Source organism: Hippocampus guttulatus, chromosome 11 (genome assembly GCF_054856545.1).
Source record: "Hippocampus guttulatus isolate MCC_2025c chromosome 11, RoL_Hgut_1.0, whole genome shotgun sequence".
NCBI classification, from domain to species: domain Eukaryota; kingdom Metazoa; phylum Chordata; class Actinopteri; order Syngnathiformes; family Syngnathidae; genus Hippocampus; species Hippocampus guttulatus.
In genome coordinates this window covers 16,092,558-16,107,758 of record NC_141271.1, presented here as the reverse complement: position 1 = coordinate 16,107,758, position 15,201 = coordinate 16,092,558, and the positions used below count along the sequence as shown (strand labels likewise).

At 41.0% G+C, this 15,201-nt stretch overlaps 1 long non-coding RNA gene across 1 annotated transcript; it reads left to right on the top strand.

Annotated features, from left to right (window-relative positions):
• Window positions 1-1,929: 1,929 nt before the first annotated feature.
• Window positions 1,930-2,996, top strand: LOC147198335 (uncharacterized). The gene is made up of 4 exons (XR_015102212.1): window positions 1,930-1,987; window positions 2,107-2,157; window positions 2,231-2,335; window positions 2,930-2,996. It is a non-coding gene; the product is annotated as an uncharacterized LOC147198335 (long non-coding RNA).
• Window positions 2,997-15,201: the final 12,205 nt, after the last annotated feature.

Genomic DNA, 15,201 nt, shown 5'->3' with positions numbered 1-15,201 from the left:
CCTCATTCAGTAATGAACGTAACTGCGCAAGTTCGGTGTATGACCACATGCGCCCCCCCCCCCCCCACACACATTTTTTTCACTGCCCTGTGTGTTTGTGAATCCTAATTCATTCTAATCGATGGGCTTGTACCCTGAGATTTGCCGTCGGCATAAGCCACGCCCCTTTTTGCCCATAGCAGAACTTCCGTTTGATGCATCATAACAAAAATGTTGAGCATGTTGGGTAAGAGGTGCGTGAGATGTTTTTTGGGGGGTCGGCTGACATTTCATTGTGCGTAAACATGGCCTGAGGAGGTTCTTAATTTTTTTTTTTTTTTTGCTCAGTAAGCACAAATTGAAATATATCCATGATGAGTATCGGAACTAGCGGCGTGCCAGATAAACTCCAGAAATGGGGTGTGGACTATTTGTTAAATCCAACCTACAAGTTTTTCCCTTCAATGGAATCCCCCGAGAGGTGAACGCCCTTTTCTGCCACGCTTTTATACACTCTTTGGTGTTTGGTGCTTTCTACCGCCTTTATTACCGATTTGTCTTACTGTTTATTGTGCATGTTAAATTGCTCGATGTACAGCACTTTGTATGCAGCGATGGCTGTTTGAAAGTGCTCTATAAATACTGTTGACTTGACTTGACTTGACTTGACTCTGTCCTCACGCCAATCTTGATGCCGACCGCATGTTCAAAATAGTCCCACTGATGATTTCCTTGAGCTTGGGAAAGAGGGGAAAAAAAATTACATGCAGCCAGGTCGTATCAGTTGGGAGCTAGCTGCACCAGAGCAATGTTACTCCCGGCAGGGAAGTGTCAGATGCTCAGGGCAGTTGAGCAGGCTCATTAAGATGAAGCAGCCACAAACGTCCCTGCCGCAACTCACCTCTTCACACTAAATGAAGCAAACGCCGCAGGATCTCTTAGTAGATGCGCCGGTTTGATGGTCTGACTCTCATCAAAAGTAGAAAACTTGTAATTTGTGACGCCAGTCATGGAACATTTCCAAAATACCTCTTACCTCAAGTCATTTCTCATGTGCAATAAAAAAAGACACACACACACACACACACACACACACACACACACACAAAAACATTTATTCATGATGTTCTGAACCTGACCAGCATATTACAAGAAACCAAAAGTTTCCCCGGCAACATTTTAATGAGCCTGGTTTCACGAACCTCTTTCTCTCTCTCGCTCCCCATTCCCCTGCACCCTTTCCTGTCTCTCCCTTCGTTCTTTGCAATGCAGCAGATGTCGCAAGCAATCTTAGCCACCGGATGAGGACAGATTGTGGGCTTCGGCAGCATAGCGTAACCAATAGGTGATTGGATTGAGAATAATTCCCTCTAATGACGAGGACAGCTCAAGGCTGTTAGTGGTAATTAGAACACAGTACGTGCGAGGAGCCAAACACTGCTTGGCCTCCCGATGCACCACGAGAGGCAAAAGGAAGCAGTGCCCTTTACGTGCGCGCCGCCACACAAAAAGAAGTACCTCAGCCAAGGACAAGCGCGCGGTGCAATCGTATAGTTGAGTCATTGCGAAACTTGAAGTGGATGACGTAAGGCCAAGGGGGGGGGGGGGGGGGGGGGTTGAAACATTTTTGGTGCAGGGGGCTCTTTGCAAAGGAACCATTTGTTTTTACAAGAGCCGCGTCCATTTCGTTCATTCGCCGAACCGCATGACCTCGCAGGTTTCCACAAACAAAATTTGAGTGAACGGGGAGGAATTGGTTTACAAAAGCAGACAGTGACGTCAAATGAACCATTTGGTTGCCATATTAGGTGACTTTACGAAGCAACCGAGGCATGACCTATTTATTTATTCATTTTTGAAAATAAGTGACTTGTGATTTTTTAAGCCCCCCCCACAATGAGAGACAGGAGCTCTTGCACGAGTGCGCTTGTTGTGTTTTGCAATAAATGGCTGGAAAGTTCATCGGCAGCTGTGGTGGTTCTCCTTCCCCCAACAATAAAACATGACAGTAAGTAGCTTCCTACCGCAGTAAGTGAATCGCAATATTCCGTGATTCCGTTTTTTTGTTTGGGGGGGGGGGGCATTAGAAAAATGATGCAACATCATCCATTGTGAATTCTTTGACAGAACCCCCAAGTTACAGACCCCCGGTTTGAGAACCACTGATGTAGACAGAAGGTAATTGTTATCGCAAAAGATGCTTTACATAAAAATCAAACCCGAAACTGACATCTTTCTTATTTTATTGCAGCTCTTCACTGCTGCATCCCACAAACTGAAGAAAATGGATGGATCGAGCTTTCGGTGTTTGGGTCCACATGCCTGCCACGGTCCCTGTTCCTGTCACGTTGCTGCTGTAAGTCTATTTTGCTGTTTTGGGTGATGGTGAAAATTAAAAAAATAAATGGAACATAGAGTGCATGCCAATGTCGTGGCTGGTTGAAACAATACGATCATTTCTTTAAGCAATTAAAAAGAGAGAGAGAGAGAGAGAGAGAGAGAGAGAGAGAGAGAGAAAAAAGAAAAATATGTTCAGCACAAAGTGAGATGTTTTTGGTGGTAGTAGGTAGCGAGAAAGAGAGAGCGTAATGGAAAAGTGGGATTTGGAAGGCTAAGTGGGTAAAGAAAAAAAGGAAGAAGAAGAAGAAGGCTGCAATTGAAGCAGTCTTCAAATTGGAATGGCCTTTGTGTGGCATTTTGTCATTCACTTGTGAACAAATGTTCAAAGACTGTCAATCCTCGCGTCTGTATTTTTTAAAATAATTTTTGTCAACGTGAACGAGGTGCTGCGCCACGTAGCCTGCCGTCATTATACACATCATCGCATCACGTGTTATTATAAAATCAAAAGTTCATTCACCGGATGCCATGTGTACTTTTGGATGAGCGCAAAATGTTTACCTTTTGTTGTTCCAACAAATGCTCATGGCTGTTTATTCTTCCCCGAAAGAGGCCCGCGGCATTGGCACAAGAAGACGGCACGGCTCGGCGGCGGCTGTCTGGTGCTTCCAACCGGCACGTGAGCTCACCGTTGGCGTGTCGCAAACCGCCCACCGGGCACACATGTTACATGTATGTTGCCAAAAAAATATATAAAAAATTTAAAAAAGGCATTTCCGCACTCCTGCCGCACATGCTGTCATGTGAACACGGCGGAACATCTCTCTGTCAGTTATTTCCAGCCTCACACGTAGAATCATACGTGCACTTTTTTTTTTTAAGCGTAAGCACAAACACATGCCGCTCCACAAGGTCGCCGAGTAAGAAATTAACAGATGCTGCTACATGCATATACACATACTCAAGGTGGCATGAAAAATGCAAATAAACACCCACTCGCCCACACACTCACGCACGCGCACGGATGCATTGACAAACATATTCGTAATAGCGGGCAGATTGTGTGTTTCGGAGTGCTGGGAGCATAACCAAATGATGCGTGGCTGCGGCTGTATAATCAGAAAGCTCAACCGCGGTCCCCTGTGTGGGAGTCGGAGCACAGTAGCACTTTCGCGTTGCACTTTTTTTTTTTTAATGACAGATCGCCAGATGTTCGACGGAAATGCTCATTGGAGCCGATCGCAAGATGGCGAAGGTCCTTGTGTAACCACAATTCCCACCCGCCCGCTGGCGAGGAGCTGACCACTCGCAGCAGCGATCGAGCGGGTCGTTCCCGACTCTCGAGACAGGTGAAAGTTCGAACACAAACCAAAATCTTACGCTGTGATTTCCTTGCACCTCAAAGGAACGTGGAGACGCAGCATTGGTTGTCTTTTGCAAACGCTAATCTACTCAAACATATATTATTGATGAATCTCTGAAGCCACCAGGGGGAGCTACTGAAGTTGAATTTCGATTGTGTTGATGGGCCGCTGCGTGGCCTGGTAGTTTAGTGGTTAGCGCGTTGACCTCACAGTGCAGAGGTCGTGGATTAAATCCCAGCATTGGGTTTGAATTAAGACTCTTGACAAAGGACCAGAATTGGAACATTTTCACGTCTCCTGCCGGTACTTGGAAACAATTCAATAAGCGGTGAGAAGCATTTGACGTCTGCACACAATAAGCGTGCGCTGAGAGCAAACGAAGCAGGCGGGACGCACTTCAGAGGAAACTATTCAACAGAAAATACCCATTTTTACTGCATAACAAGAGTCAGAATGAAAATTGTCAATCAGGCTCCAAGACTGTGTTATTCTCTACCGAGCAGTCAAGACTTTTAAATGACAGCCGCCAAACCCTGCTTAGTGCAGTCTGGATGATGAGTTGTTTTAGTGTGCCACTGAGCCAGCAAGATATTCCACCCCGTAAACTGGTTCGCCCATTAAAAAGAGCTGAAATGACATCAGATACAGGCTCCTAAAAGTAGCCTGTCCAGAGCACAGTTGTCATTATAAGTCTTACTAAATAAGTAATTAGAACATGAGCTGGAATGATGTGTCCCATTCATCTTACAGCGAGTAGGATTTTTGTCTTGATTGATTTCTATGCACATACTCTACATTAGGCTACCAAACCCCGATTGCCCAAACCCCGATCGCCCAGACCCCAATCGCCCAAACCCCAAACCCCCAAAGACGTCGAAGATGTCTGTGGCTTGAGAAAAGTAAAAACTTCAATTTGGCCATTTGTGTGGGGAAAAGTGGCCTTGTTAGGAAGCGATGGAATAATGAAAATTTAAAAAAAAAAATTAAAAAAGGGTGACAAAATGATTCAGAATCAGGCTGTCTTTCATTCACACGTCATTTTGCCTCCGCACGGGTAAAGAGGAGTCAATATGAAGTGGTTAAAAATAATCAGTCGAGGCTCCCTTTACCCTTTCTCCATGTCTCCTTGTACTCTGTTCAGGCCATTACTTAATTTCATTCGCTGTCTGCTTCAATAGGCAAGAAGCACACACATTTTCTAACCTATCCAGTGTAATAGAAGAGGAAAATGATACCAGTATTGAAATATGGTGAAGGATACGTCTCATTGGCTGTAATCACCATACGTAATTCTCCTCATCATTCCCGTAATCATACATCATGAAGATAGTGGCATTTTATATCTCCACACCGGTGCAATACAGAAAGACTGCATTCAGGACAAACAGATGCATTAGTAAAGCACTTGTCTGATATCTCACCGATGCAGATTTGCAAACTCATTTTGTAGGAACATTAAAGCTGAACTCGGGGAAAAGAACGTCTCTGCCTTTTGACAGTTTTTTTTTTTTGTGTGGGTGGGGGGGGGGGGAGCAAAAGTCATTTTAGCTGTTGAGAGTTGGGTCTAAATTTTCGGGGTTTTTTTCCGAGGTTTGTAGTTCTGTAATTTTGGTATGTGAGAATATTTTGATACCTGATGAGGCTTTTTAAAAAAAATCATATATATGCGATAGTTTAACGTTAATGTGAATCACCCAGATAAAACAAATCACGTTCATGCAAAACGTGGACGTGAACCAATGGCTTTTGGTTGTTGATGTTGAGACCAACATCAACCTATATTGGCAGCGCAATACCCTATTCAGATACTTCAAAGTGGTCACTTGCAAAGCAGCCAAGACATGATTAGCAGGGATAATTACCCAGGAATGACCTGGCAGCCAAAGAGAGTAAACAAAAAAAAAGGATCCATTAGCTTCGAGTACACCTCTTTTCCAATGGGGAGCTTTGTGCAGGGCTGCTGGCAGATGTTAACAGACATAATGGAATGGTTTCATGTAGCCCCCGCATGTAAACTGGATACCTGGACACATTAACAGTCCAAATAAAGCTCTCACGGTTTCTAATTAGCTGGACTAGCTGAAGAGCTGGACCTGGTGGCTGTTGAAAGAAAAATATCATGTACAACCAATCAGAGATAGTTGAACAGAGACAACAACGGTCAAGAATCTTGTCTTATATCTTGTACAGTGGTACCTCTACTTACAAACGTCTCTTCATACGAAATTTTCAAGTTAAGAAACAGCTCAACAGGAAAAATTTGCCTCTTGTTACGAAAGAAATTTCAAGATATGAAAGGTAAAAATACAGTATGGGCTGCTCCTGGCAACTCGCAGTTTCCTGAACCCAACATACTGAAAGCTGCTCTGCCATTGGCTGTTACCGAGCATTATCCTAGCATCTCATGGGCTAAGAGGGACCGCTACTGTGTCGCTCACTATGCTGATGTTTGCCTCGGACCTTTTCGAAGGATTGTTAAAAGCCGACAAAAGTAAACGTCCTTGGATCAGTTTTATACAAAACGCCAGGCAAAAACCCCTTCTGAGAGAAAATGTGAACTAAAGAGGGCAAAAATCAATGAGACGCAGTTACAAGTTAAATGACCATAATTTTTATTCTTTATTCTTTGTTTTTTACATTATGCACAACTCTCATTTATTGTGCAATAACCTAATTATAACATGTATTCGTTACATATTTTGATGGATTTTTACCCTTTAGAAAACATTTATGTCTAAATTTTGGTGAGCTTGGAACGTATTAGGGCATTTACATGGAAAACGCGTCTCTACGTACAACATTTTCTAGTTACGAAAGTTCTTCCAGAACCAATTAATTTCATAAGTAGAGGTCCCATTGTATTCTGAACTTGAAATGGAAACGAAAGCTATGAGATTTTTGGTTTTCGCATCCTACACAAACCTCATTTTCCCACTTGAAGCACTGTGACTTCAGGGGCCAAGGAACGCCGTGTGTACATGTCACAGCCATATCTTATTCATGTCAATTGAGTGGCTGTGGGTGCCGCTTCTTGAGAGTATGACACAAAGAAGAGTGCTGCTGGAGAGGCAGGCATGTCTAAGAAATGAACATCAAGGATGTGTAAGACTCAGGCAGAAAGCAGCCAGATAGAAAATCTAGCCGTGTAGCGAATGTCTCGTACTAAAAAAAGTATGAGACAATATGTTCGGTTGAGCTCTCCCGCAGGAAAATGATGCTCTCATGTAATAGCTCGCAGCGGCCGTCTTTGTGTATTCGGACAAGTTATACAGGCATAAAAACATGGCAGTTGAAAATATTGGTCAGTTGCTGAACGTGTCCGCAGAGACAGTTGAAGGAAGGAAGTTTCGTCCGCAGAAAACTGCAACTGTAAAGGTGTTTGAAGATTGAAACTCATTTTGAAGATTCCACTGAGCATAAACATTACGCATATTAAAAAAAAAATAGCATTCGCATTAAGAGAAAAATTGCAAATATTACTGTTTAAACCAGTATGTTCTACTAAAGTTTGCATTGTATTTAGCTGCGGGTGCCAGTCAAGGCACAAAAACCCGCAAAAAAAGTTGGGTTGTGTCAAGAAGGACATCTGGCATAAAAGCTGCAAAACAAATCATGTAAATTACACTCTGTGGCAACGCGTTATTGAACAAGCCAAAGTCACAAGCAAAACGTTGCTCTCATTTTTATTTATTTATTTTTTGCAGCCCCCTTGTCAAAAATGAATGTTAGGCTGGTGTCGCTCACATTGTGTCGCTGGATATCTTCGGGGCTTTGTTAGGAACAGCTTTCCGCTCGTCCATTGCAAAAAGATTCAAATCAAGAAGTTGTTTTGGGGATTTTTGGACAAGGCTTTCTCCCACATCCCACCCACAAGCTTATAGAATATGCATAAAGCTTATTTATTTGCATGCAAGCTGATGTTCAGGTGGGATCTGAACCCAAAATAAGTCGACACCAGACAATAAAAACTGTCTCAAAATCCACTTGTTTGTTCTCTTCTCTCCTCATTAGGCCAAACCTATCATGGATACAGTTTGAATATGTGAAAATGCCTAATTGGACAGACACCCCAGCTTGGACAAAGGGCTAAATGGACAGGACAGCCCAGCAGACACACAAATTCAAGTTTTCATCCACGCTGAACATGTTCGCAAAAATACTGACACTCCCACAATGATCAAGAATGTATTTCGTGGTTTAACCCTTTCATTCTACCAGGTTTCTCACGGATCCTTAAAGTTAATAAAAATCCATAAAAAAAGAAGTTGTAAATTTATGTTCTTAATTGTCCTTAATTTTCAGGGAAAGCTTCTAAAATCATTTCATTTGTGTATGTCATTTTCACCACCCTTCCAATTCATACTTTTGTCGTAAATTGCGCCTGGAGCCCTTCCTCTCAAACCCCGCTGCTGGGCGATATGCCTTCCTTGTTCCCGCTCTGCTTTTCCCACCGGCTCCAATCAGTTCCGATGATGATCAGGTGATCACTTCGGGTCATTTCGGGCCAATTTGAAATACAGTATGACCATGTATAGTAAGGCGTTTTTTGCTGACGACCATGCACAGGAAGGTGTTTTGGGCCGAAAAAAATGACCATGTATAGTTCGCCCAAAAAAACAACAATGTAGACAGTGAGTTTTTGGCCGAAAAAAAACGACCATGTATAGTAAGCCGTTTTTACCCCCCCCCCCCAAAAAAAACAAAGAACCATTGTATATCGTAAGGTGTTTTGTGCCCCAAAAAACGAACATGTAGAGTAAGGCGTTTTGGGCCGAAAAAAAACGACCATGTATAGTACGGCTTTTTTAGCCGAAATAAAAAACAGCCATGTATAGTAAGGCGTTTTTAACCGAAAAAAATAACCACAGATAGTAGGGTGTTTTGGGCCATATAAAAAAAGACTATGTTTGGTAAGGCACTTTTTGCCGAAATAAATGTCCATGTGAAGTCAGGCGTTTTTGGCCCAAAAAAGCGATCATGTATAGTAAGGCGTTTTTGGCTGAAAAAAATGACCATATCTAGGAAGGCGTTTTTAGCGGAAAGAAAACAACCACGTACATAGAAGGCGTTTTGGGCCGAAAAAAACTACCATGTATAGTACAGCTTTTTTAGCCGAAATAAAAAACGACCATGTATAGTAAGGCGTTTTTAACCGAAAAAAATAACCACATAAAGTCAAGCGTATTGGGCCGAAAAAAAAAGACTATTTCTGGTAAGGCGTTTTTGGCTGAAAAAAAAGACCATGTATAGTAAGGCGTTATGGGCTGAAAAAACGACCATGTACAGTAAGGCGTTTTGGGCTGAAAAAACGACCATGTACAGTCAGGCGTTTTGGGCCGAAAAAACCGACTATGTCTGGTAAGGCATTTTTAGCCGAAATAAACATCCATGTATAGTAAGGTGTTTTTGGCTGAAAAAAAATGACCATGTACAGTAAAGCGTTTTTAGCCAAAATAAACGTCCATGTACTTACTGTATAGTCAGGCGTTTGCGGCCCAAAAAAACAACCATGAATAGTAAGGAATTTTTGGCAAAAAAAAAAAAGACCATGTATAAGGGGGAGTTTTGGAATGAAAAAACGACCATGTACAGTCAGGCGTTTTGGGCTGAAAAAACGACCACGTACAGTCGAGCGTTTTTAGCCGAAACAACGACCATGTTTTGGAAGGCGTTTTTGGCCGGAAAAAAAAAAAGACCATGTATAGTATGGCTTTTTTAGCCGAAAAAAAACCCATGTATAATAAGGCGTTTTTGGCCGTAAAAAAACCGACCATGTATAGTAAGGCGTTTTTGGCCGTAAAAAACCGACCATGTATATATAGTAAGGCGTTTTTGTCTGAGAAAAACGACCACGTATAGAAATGCGTTTTTGGCCGAAAAAAACGACCATCTAAAGTAAGGCGTTTTGGGCCAAAAAAGCGACCATGTATAGTAAGGCGTTTTTGGCCGAAAAAAAACGACCATGTATAGTAAGGCGTTTTTGGCCGAAAAAAAAACAACCATTTATCCTAAGGCGTTTTAGGCCAGAAAAACGACCATGTATCGTAAGGCATTTTGAGCCCAAAAAAACGACCATGTATAATAAGGCATTTTGGGCCGAAAATACCGACAATGTATCATAAGTTGTTTTTGGCCGAAAAAAATGACCATGTACAGTAAGGCGTTTCGGGCCGAAAAAAATGACTATGTATAATAAAGCGATTTGGGCCAAAAAAAACGACCATCAGACCAGAAAACGCATGGCCACACACATTTTTGAGAACACAGAGAAAGGACGGAGCTGGATTTGAACTCTGCACCTCCACAGCGCAACACCGGTGCACTAACTATTCAACTACCAGGCAGGTCACAAACACTTTACATGGACACTATATAAGACCGTTTCTTGAAATGTGAGCTGCATGGATAGGAAGGCTTTTTTTAAGTATTTAAGTATAGGAAGATTTTTTTTCTCAACAACAAAAAAAACGACCATGAATAGTACGGCGTTTTTTAGAGCCCAAAAAAACGACCATGTATACTAAGGCGTTTTTAGCCGAAAAAAAACGACCATGTATAGTAAGGCGTTTTTAAGCCGGAAAAAAACGACATAGTATAGTAAGGCGTTTTTAGCCGAAAAAAACGACCATGTATAGGAAGACGTTTGTAGCCCAAAAAAACGACCATGTATAGTAAGGCGTTTTTACCCCGAAAAAAACAACATAGTATAATAAGGCGTTTTTAGCCGAAAAAAACGACAGGATAATAAGGCGTTTTTAGCCGAAAAAAACGACCATGTATAGGAAGACGTTTGTAGCCCAAAAAAACGACCATGTATAGTAAGGCGTTTTTACCCCGAAAAAAACGACATAGTATAATAAGGCGTTTTTAGCCGAAAAAAACGACAGGATAATAAGGCGTTTTTAGCCGAAAAAAACGACATAGTATAGTAAGGCGTTTTTAGCCGAAAAAAACGACATAGTATAGTAAGGCGTTTTTAGCCGAAAAAAACGACAGTATAGTCAGGTGTTTTTAGCCCGAAAAAACGACATAGTATAGTAAGGCGTTTTTAGCCCGAAAAAAAGGACATAGTATAGTAAGGCGTTTTTAGCCGAAAAAAACGACCATGTGTATTTGGCATGCACGATGGAGGGTTGCCAGTTAAAAAGAAAAAGTGTTTGGTGTTGTATTTTCACACATCACTAAGCGGAGTCATAGGCCGCGACCCTAGTGAGGATCAAGCGGTTCGGAAAATGGATGGATGGATGGACTAAGCGGAGTTCGAACCGGGGTTGTCTGGACCGAACACCTGCATGTGTACCCCTACACCACCAGTGACTGTGACTTGCCCTGCACTATTGGCCTATTTGGCATTCACGAGGGAGAGCTTTACAAAAAAAATTTATTTTCACATGTGACTGAGCGGGGTTTGAACCCAGACAGCCTGGACCGAAAGCCGGCGCGTGTGCCTCTACACTACGACATATTGTCGTTTTTTTCGGGCTAAAACCGCCTTACTATACTATGTCGTTTTTTTCGGCCTAAAAACGCCTTACTATACTATGTCGTTTTTTTCGGCCTAAAAACGCCTTACTATACTGTCGTTTTTTTCGGCCTAAAAACGCCTTACTATATATACGATGTCGTTTTTTTCGGGCTAAAACCGCCTTACTATACTATGTCGTTTTTTTCGGCCTAAAAACGCCTTACTATACAATGTCGTTTTTTTTGTTGCTAAAAACGCCTTGCTATACTATGTTGTTTTTTTCGGCTTAAAAACGCCTTACTATACTATGTAGTTTTTTAAGCTAAAAACAGCTTACTATACTATGTCGTTTTTTTCGGCCTGAAAACGCCTTACTATATTGTGTCGTTTTTTTCGGCCTAAAATGCCTTATTATACTGTGTGGGTTTTTTTCGGGCTAAAAACGCCTTACTATACTGTCGTTTTTTTCGGCCTAAAAACGCCTTACTATATATACAATGTCGTTTTTTTTTGTTGCTAAAAACACCTTACTATACTATGTTGTTTTTTTCGGCTTAAAAACGCCTTACTATACTATGTAGTTTTTAAAGCTAAAAACAGCTTACTATACTATGTCGTTTTTTTCGGCCTGAAAACGCCTTACTATATTGTGTCGTTTTTTTCGGCCTAAAATGCCTTATTATACTGTATGGGTTTTTTTCGGCTAAAAACGCCTTACTATACTATGTCGTTCTTTTCGGCCTAAAAACACCTTACTATACTATGTCGTTTTTTTCGGGCTAAAACCGCCTTACTATACTATGTCGTTTTTTTCGGCCTAAAAACGCCTTACTATACTGTCGTTTTTTTCGGCCTAAAAACGCCTTACTATACGATGTCGTTTTTTTGGGCTAAAAACGCCTTACTATACTATGTCGTTTTTTTCGGCCTAAAAACGCCTTACTATACTATGTCGTTTTTTTCGGCCTAAAAACGCCTTACTATACAATGTCGTTTTTTTTGTTGCTAAAAACGCCTTGCTATACTATGTTGTTTTTTTCGGCTTAAAAACGCCTTACTATACTATGTAGTTTTTTAAGCTAAAAACAGCTTACTATACTATGTCGTTTTTTTCGGCCTGAAAACGCCTTACTATATTGTGTCGTTTTTTTCGGCCTAAAATGCCTTATTATACTGTGTGGTTTTTTTTCGGGCTAAAAACGCCTTACTATACTATGTCGTTTTTTTCGGCCTAAAAACGCCTTACTATATATACAATGTCGTTTTTTTTTGTTGCTAAAAACACCTTACTATACTATGTTGTTTTTTTCGGCTTAAAAACGCCTTACTATACTATGTAGTTTTTTAAGCTAAAAACAGCTTACTATACTATGTCGTTTTTTTCGGCCTGAAAATGCCTTACTATATTGTGTCGTTTTTTTCGGCCTAAAATGCCTTATTATACTGTATGGGTTTTTTTCGGCTAAAAACGCCTTACTATACTATGTCGTTTTTTTCGGCCTAAAAACACCTTACTATACTATGTCGTTTTTTTCGGGCTAAAACCGCCTTACTATACTATGTCGTTTTTTTCGGCCTAAAAACGCCTTACTATACTGTCGTTTTTTTCGGCCTAAAAACGCCTTACTATACGATGTCGTTTTTTTGGGCTAAAAACGCCTTACTATACTATGTCGTTTTTTTCGGCCTAAAAACGCCTTACTATTCTATGTCGTTTTTTTCGGCCTAAAAACGCCTTACTATACAATGTCGTTTTTTTTGTTGCTAAAAACGCCTTGCTATACTATGTTGTTTTTTTCGGCTTAAAAACGCCTTACTATACTATGTAGTTTTTTAAGCTAAAAACAGCTTACTATACTATGTCGTTTTTTTCGGCCTGAAAACGCCTTACTATATTGTGTCGTTTTTTTCGGCCTAAAATGCCTTATTATACTGTGTGGGTTTTTTTCGGGCTAAAAACGCCTTACTATACTATGTCGTTTTTTTTGGGCTAAAAACGCCTTACTATACTATGTCGGGCGGCCCGGTAGTCCGGTGGTTAGCACGTCGGCTTCACAGTGCAGAGGTACCGGGTTCGATTCCAGCTCTGGCCTCCCTGTGTGGAGTTTGCATGTTCTCCCCGGGCCTGCGTGGGTTTTCTCCGGGTGCTCCGGTTTCCTCCCACATTCCAAAAACATGCATGGCAGGTTGATTGGACGCTCTAAATTGTCCCTTGGTGTGAGTGTGGGCGTGGATGGTTGTTCGTCTCTGTGTGCCCTGCGATTGGCTGGCAACTGATTCAGGGTGTCCCCCGCCTACTGCCCGGAGACGGCTGGGATAGGCTCCACCCACCGCGACCCTAGTGAGGATCAAGCGGTTCGGAAAATGGATGGATGGATATACTATGTCGTATTTTTGGGCTAAAAACGCCTTACTATACTATGTCGTTTTTTTGGGCTAAAAACGCCTTACTATACTATGTCGTTTTTTTCGGCCTAAAAACGCCTTATTATACAATGTCGTTTTTTTCGGGCTAAAAACGCCTTACTATACTATGTCGTTTTTTTCGGCTTAAAAATGCCTTACTATACTATGTCGTTTTTTTCGGCCTAAAAACGCCGTACTATACTATGTCGTTTTTTTCGGCCTAAAAACGCCTTACTATACTGTCGTTTTTTTCGGCTTAAAAACGCCTTACTATATACATGGTCGATTTTTTCGGCTTAAACACGCCTTACAATACTATGTCGTTTTTTTCGGCTTAAAAACGTCTTACTATACTGTCGTTTTTTTCGGCTTTAAAACGCCTTACTATACTATGTCGTTTTTTTTCGGGCTAAAAACGCCTTACTATACTATGTCGTTTTTTTCGGGCTAAAAACGCCTTACTATACTGTGTCCTTTTTTTTCGGCCTAAAAACCCCTTACTATCCTGTCGTTTTTTTCGGGCTAAAAACGCCTTAGTATACTATGTCGTTTTTTTCGGCTTAAAAACGCCTTATTATACTATGTCTTTTTTTTCGGCCTAAAAACGCCTTACTATACTATGTCGTTTTTTTGGGCTAAAAACGCCTTACTATACTATGTCTTTTTTTTCGGCCTAAAAACGCCTTACTATACTATGTCGTTTTTTTCGGCCTAAAAACGCCGTACTATACTATGTCGTTTTTTTCGGCCTAAAAACGCCTTACTATACTGTCGTTTTTTTCGGCTTAAAAACGCCTTACTATATACATGGTCGATTTTTTCGGCTTAAACACGCCTTACAATACTATGTCGTTTTTTTCGGCTTAAAAACGTCTTACTATACTGTCGTTTTTTTCGGCTTTAAAACGCCTTACTATACTATGTCGTTTTTTTTCGGGCTAAAAACGCCTTACTATACTATGTCGTTTTTTTCGGGCTAAAAACGCCTTACTATACTGTGTCCTTTTTTTTCGGCCTAAAAACCCCTTACTATCCTGTCGTTTTTTTCGGGCTAAAAACGCCTTACTATACTATGTCGTTTTTTTCGGCTTAAAAACGCCTTATTATACTATGTCTTTTTTTTCGGCCTAAAAACGCCTTACTATACTATGTCGTTTTTTTGGGCTAAAAACGCCTTACTATACTATGTCTTTTTTTTCGGCCTAAAAACGCCTTACTATACTATGTCGTTTTTTTCGGCCTAAAAACGCCGTACTATACTATGTCGTTTTTTTCGGCCTAAAAACGCCTTACTATACTGTCGTTTTTTTCGGCTTAAAAACGCCTTACTATATACATGGTCGATTTTTTCGGCTTAAACACGCCTTACAATACTATGTCGTTTTTTTCGGCTTAAAAACGTCTTACTATACTGTCGTTTTTTTCGGCTTTAAAACGCCTTACTATACTATGTCGTTTTTTTTTCGGGCTAAAAACACCTTACTATACTATGTCGTTTTTTTCGGGCTAAAAACGCCTTACTATACTGTGTCCTTTTTTTTCGGCCTAAAAACCCCTTACTATCCTGTTGTTTTTTTCGGGCTAAAAACACCTTACTATACTATGTCGTTTTTTTCGGGCTAAAAACGCTTTACTATACATGGTCGT